This window comes from Petaurus breviceps, unplaced genomic scaffold, assembly GCF_028583685.1.
Source record: "Petaurus breviceps papuanus isolate PSGF00001 unplaced genomic scaffold, PetGlider_PUasm1.0 187, whole genome shotgun sequence".
Taxonomy (NCBI): domain Eukaryota; kingdom Metazoa; phylum Chordata; class Mammalia; order Diprotodontia; family Petauridae; genus Petaurus; species Petaurus breviceps.
Window position 1 is genome coordinate 18,190,266 of NW_027185799.1, and position 6,428 is coordinate 18,196,693.

The 6,428-nt window shown below is 37.9% G+C and overlaps 1 long non-coding RNA gene across 1 annotated transcript in view; it reads left to right on the forward strand.

The window, feature by feature from the left end:
• LOC138163119 (uncharacterized) overlaps window positions 1-5,064 on the forward strand; it is a 116,931-nt gene extending 111,867 nt beyond the window's left edge. Inside the window, exon 3 of the long non-coding RNA XR_011168800.1 lies at window positions 4,063-5,064. This is a non-coding gene — a long non-coding RNA (uncharacterized lncRNA). The remainder of the gene's footprint in view (window positions 1-4,062) is intronic.
• The last annotated feature ends 1,364 nt before the right edge of the window (window positions 5,065-6,428 follow it).

Here is a 6,428-nt window from a genome sequence, read left to right on the forward strand (position 1 = left end):
TCATCCTGTGCCCTCTATGTATACACGAACATGTAATTTCCCACACTCACATATATATTTATACACTCATACATCTTCCTATATATACATATATATGTATATATACATATCTATTTCCTTCACTTCTCATACTGAGAAAAGTCTTATGAGTTACAATTATCATTTTTCCATGTAGGAATGTAAATAGTTCAACTTTAATTAGTTCCTTATGATTTCTTTTTCCTGTTTACCTTCTCATGCTTCTCTTGCTTCTTGTATTTGAAAGTTAAATTTTCTGTTCAGCTCAGGTTTTTTCATCAAGAATGCTTGAAAGTACTCTATTTCATTGAATGACCATATTTTTCTCTATAGCATTATAATCAGTTTTGCTAGGTAGGTGATTTTTGGTTTTAGTCCTAGCTCCTTTGACATCCAGAACATCATTTTCCAAGCCCTTCAATCCCTTAATATAGAAACTGCTAGATCTTGTGTTATCCTGATTGTGTTTCCATAATACTCAAATTATTTCTTCCTGACTGTTTGCAGTATTTTCTCCTTGACCTGGGAGCTCTGGAATTTGGTTATAATATTCCTAGGAGTTTTCTTTTTGGGATACTTTTCAAGAGTGATTTCAATTTCTATTTTGCCCTCTGGTTCTAGAATATCAGGGCAATTTTGCTTTAATAATATCTTGAAAGATGGTGTCTAGACTCTTTTTTTGATCATGGCTTTCAGGTAGTCCAATAATTTTAAAATTACCTCTCCTGGATCTATTTTCCAGGTCAGTGGTTTTTCCAATGAGATATTTCATATTATCTTCTATTTTTTCATTTGTTTTGATCTGTTTTATAGTATCTTGATTTCTCATTAAGTAATTAGCTTCCAATTGTTCCAATCTAATTTTGAAGGAGTTATTCTTTTCAGTGAGTTTTTGAAATTGTTTTTCCATCTGACAAATTCGGCTTTTTAAGGTATTCTTCTCCTCACTGGCTTTTTGGGCCTCTTTTGCCATTTGAGTTAGTCTATTTTTCAAGGTGTAATTTTCTTCAGTGTGTTTTGGGTCTCCTTTAGCAGGCTGTTGACTCTTTTTTCATGATTTTCTTGCATCATTATCATTTCTCTTCCAAATTTTTCCTCCACTTCTCTTACTTGATTTTCAAAATCCTTCTTGAGCTCCCCCATGGCCTGTAACTTATTCATATTTTTCTTGGAGGCTTTTGATGCAGGAGTTATGATTTTTTTTGAAGGACTATTGGGGTCAAGTGAGTTGCCCAAAGTCACACAGTTAGTTAAGTGTTAAGTGTCTGAGGCCGAATTTGAACTCAGGTCCTCCTGACTCCATGGCCAGTGCTCTATTCACTGTGTCACCTAGCCCCCCTTGGAGTTCTGATTTGATGTCTTCCTCCCAGATCCATGCCTTGATCCTTTTTGTCTCCAAAAAGGATTCTATTGTCTGTTTGTGCTTCAGTTGCCTTCTCATGTTGGTAGGCAATTACTTGACTTTTGAGTTCTTTGACACTGTAGAACTCTGTTTCCAGAATGGAGAGAGCTATGTCCCACATTGCTGGGATTTTTACTGCTACCAGAGCTAGTAGATGGGTGCCCTCTCTACAACCCCTACACACTGGATCACTGGTCACATACCTCAGAGCCACCACCCAAGACCATAATCCAGATCCAAGCAGGTCAGAGCAGGAGCGATTACTCTGTGAATGGTCACTTGGCCCCCTACAATCTGAAGGCCAGGAGCTCCAGAAGCAGCCACGTGACAATAGCTGCAGCCACCGTGCCTCTGCCCCACTTCTTGTCCCAGGGGTAGTAGCTGTACATGGATTTCACTGTTCCAACAAAGTTCCACAGTGACCTTTTACTTTGTCTTTGGTATTTGTGGATTGAGAAGTCTGAAAATCGCTACAGCTGCTGGTGATTTACTCTTGTGAAGTCTGCTTCAGCCATTGCTGATCGGGGCCACCTTGGCGCTAAAACCACAGGCTAGGTCGGGACTGTTCTCACCTCCCAGTGTGGTGCAATAGACTCTTCCTGTATGCCTTCTTGGCTTCCTTCAGTGGGAGATTTGTTTCTCTCTGTTACTTTGTGGGTTCTGTAGCTCTAAAGTTTGTTTGGATTCATTTTTTACATGTATTTGAAGAGGTAGAAGCTAGAGCTGCACAGAAGTCCTGTTTCTAGTCTACCATCTTGGCTCTGCCCCTGTCTCCTTTCTCTTTTTACCATCACCACCCTACTACAGATCCACTTTAACCCTCTCCCCCAAAGTGAACTATTGAGAGCCACCTATAGATCTTTCTACCTCTACATATATACTATCTCACCTCTAATACAGCTTTCTTAATGCTGCTGTTTCTATTTCAAAGCTTGAGTTATTTCACTTAACTGGCAATAATTCAGGACTCCTTAAGGCCTGTCAAGTAAAATGTAAATTCCTTTCCCTGATATTTGAGGTCTTCTAACATCCAGCAGCATGCTATCTTCTCTACCCATATCCTATCCTCTTCCCCTCTTTGTTCTATATGTTCAAGTCAAACTTGATTATCCCCTCTAACCTTGAAAATAGTCTGTTTTTCTACTATCATAGCTCTGCTCAGAATACTCCCTATGCATGAGCATGAATAATCTCCCTTCACTTAACTGAATTTTACCCTTCTTTTAAGACTAAGCCAATGTCCCCTCCTCCATGAAACCTTCCTTGTTGCTTATAATAAGTAATAACTTTCTGCTCCTAATCTATTAATAATGTATCGGTTATTCCTTTCTAATGGATAGTTCATATATTACTTTGTATTTGGTTGTTTCTCTATTGCCATATTTCCCTACTAGATTAAAAGCTCTATGAGGAAAGGGATTCTGTCTTGCTAAACACTTTTAATTTTTAAAAATCCTTCCTAGATCCTAGGAGAGTGGTCTTTATTTAGTAGGTATGCAATGAATGTTGGGTCAGTTGAATTTGAATGAAATAAAAGTTTCTAGTCTCTCATTTTTCATGACTGGCATAGAACCAGTAAATCTAAATTACAGTTATCTTGCTCTGTTTTGTAACCAATTATTAGACTTCAACGTGTTGGGTTTTAACATTCTTGGGAAGATAATTAAAGGAGTAGAATGTCTAGAAAGAGGTAGGAGTAAGTGTATCATTGGATGAATAATTTTGACTCCATTGCTGAACTTTACACATCAGCTCAGACATATATTTTACCTCTAGTGATTTTCCCCTTTAAATTTGACTTCTTAGCCCTTTGCAATAGCAGAAATCTGACATCTGACTTCCCTTATCTTTCTCAACCTCCACTTACTCAAGTGGAGACATCAAGTCAATGACAGAATCACAATTTTCACAGGGAATCTTTTGAACATAGCCAACATCATTTTCCCATGGAGCATGACAAAGGAAAAAAATTGGCAAAGAGAGAATTTTCAGGCCACTGCTGAGCATGTTGGAAACAGAGAGCAAATGATATATTATTAGAAATAGCCCACCATTTTACTGCCAAATTCTACCTGTGGTTCACATACTCCTTAGTTTCAAATCCGCCTTTTTTTTTAAATCAAAACAAAGAAAAGTCTACTGCAAGTACATCTCAACCTCAGCTGTTGTTCTTTTTTTTATGCTTTTTGGAGGGCGATTGGGGTTAAGCTACTAAGGTCACACAGCTAGTTTTTGTGTTAAGTGTCTGTGGCTGTATTTGAACTCAGGTCCTCCTGATGCCAGGGCTGGTGCTATATTCTCTGTGCCACCTAGCTGTCCCTCAGCTGCTGTTCTTTAATCTATTCTAGGAAAAAAAAAGACTTATGGCCTGCATTTCTTAAGGAAATAAATTATAAAATTACATAATTTAGATTTGTAAGGGACTTCAATGACCATAGAGTCTAATGGAATCCCTAATAATATACTTGATAATCAGTCATCAGGACTCTGATAGAAGACTTTCATTGAGGGAGGAAACCCATCACTTCTCAAGGCAGCTCATTCCACTTTAGAATATCTGTAATCATTAGAAAGACTTTGCTGACATTGAACTTTTTTTTTCTTTGAAATATCTACTCATTGCTTTTGCTTCTACCATCTAGGGCTGTACAGAATGAGTTATTCCATTCCATAATGCTTGCTACAAAATGAATGTCAGGATTTGTGCTGAGGAAACCACAACATTGAGGATCTCTATGAAAAAAGGAATTTGAAGAACATCAGGGAGAAAAAGAGAGAAAGGAATCATTCTATAGGAATGCTTATCGGTAAGAATAATTGACCAGAATACAGTACTGTGACATATCCTTATGCCATTCGGGGCATAGCTGAGAGTTCAACCATTATAGCAAGTGGCAGAACCACAACCAAGATGAGTTGAACAAGCCTTTGCCCAAGAGCACTGACATCTGGGAAGGTTACTGGGAAATACTTTCTCTCCTACATAGTCCTGATAGTACCCGATCTGTGGTCTACACTTCAGTGTAGTACATTGTAGTACAGTAGCTACCCCCAAACCCTGACTTCAGGATTCTGTTTTGCGGCAGCTCTCTTCTAGGACTTACTAGCACTCCGAAGTCCAATAGGGGTGGAAACTGGACTGCCTCTTATTCTGGTGCCACTACACCAATGTTCAATTGGGACCATCACTGACACTTCTTTTCCTTTCCTTTACCCCCGCTTCCCCACTACTCTACTCTTTCCACCCTAGGTTAAAAGGGAAAAAAAAAAATCAAGTCTGTAAGTGGTTATCCAGTATGGGTTATTTGGTCCCAGCGCTACCACCTGTATCACTGAATCAACAGTGGCCAGGACTTTCCTCTGTGTTCCATAAAAGGATATGATGAAGAGGCCTAATAGTGTAGCCATATTTTATTGGACTTATCCAGTCAAGCTTAATTGATTTGGGCTGTGGTGCTTAAAGGTTAAACCAGCTTTAAAAGCTTATAACTGGCAATAAACCACTTCTCTGAGATGAGGCAAGATCCATCCCAGGTAATTATAAATAATACAGTTCTATATCTGACTTTTGATTTGTTTCCTAAAATGCCTGAACTTTCCACATATCCAGAGAACAATGGGGAAATGTTTAATATTGGACATAATGAACAGGGGGAACAAGCAAATACTAAATAAGGAGTTTCCATAACATTTTGCCCCCACTGTAGGAGAAAAAAAAATATATATATATATACACATATATATATATACACATATATATGTATATGTATTCAATATTCCAGAATATGATGCTGAGTAAAAGAAGTTGGGATTTCCTTTTCAAATATTTTAGGTAATATGGCATTGTATATTTTAAAACAATTCTTTGGTTGTTATTTTTTTAAGAGCTTACTTATGCTATCCCTGTTGGCATACATATGTTTTCCTTTTTTTTTTTTGACTCAGCTTACACTAAATTGATCATTTTGTCTACTGAGATCAGATTTAAACTCAGGTCTTCCTGATTTCCATTCTCAGTACTCTACATCCACTATGCCACATTGATGAGTTTTTGACTTTGGTTCAGGTCTCGGCTCCTCCACTTACTACTTAAATAAAGTTGCTAGACTCAATTCATCTCCCTAAGACTCAGTTTATTTCTCTGTAAAATAAGGTGATTTAGCTAATTTTTGCTAAAGATACCTTTTAGCTCAAAATCCTATGCTCCATAATCCAATAGAGAAGACAGACCATGTGATAAGTCAGGTGGAGAGATTCTGTGTCAGTTCTCACATCATGTTGAACTTGTTAGATAACAAGCTATTTAAGAAAGCATGGGGAGCAACGAGGTGGTACAGTGGATAGAGTGCCAGCCTGGAATCAGGAAGAGCAGAGCTCAAATCTGGTGTCAGATACTTATTAGCTGTGTTGACCTGGGCAAGTCATTTAACCATGTTTGCCTCGGTTCCTTATCTGTAAAATGAGCAGGAGAAGGACATGGCAAAGAAAACACCAAATGGGTCCACAAAGAGTGGAACATAACTGAAATGACTGAATAACAACAAGAAAGATTGTGGAATCAAGGAAGGAAGATTGGATTTAGAGTCATGGGATCATGTTTTGAAAATTGGCTTTTGCCCACCTTTGTGATACAAGCAAGTCATTTAATCTCTTTCAGTGTAACTTTATATCTTAAATAAATGGGTTGAACTAGGTGCTCACCAAAGTAATTTGTTACTTTAAATCTCTAATCCTAATCCATTTGTCCATAGGATAGAAACCTCTAGTGTCTATAATAAAGACTGAATGATGTAGACATCTTTGACGTCCACACATGTTTTCTGAGCCCAGGTGCAAGGAAGGTATCACAAATTTAATCTTCGCCCATCACATATATGCTAAAGAGAAGGATATTTACTCTCCATTCTGCAACATAATTATGTATTCTATAGACTTTCAAGATCAGAATGTGTAGATGGAAGTTACCTTAGAGGCCAACTCATCCAGACACTTCATTTTGCAACTAAGG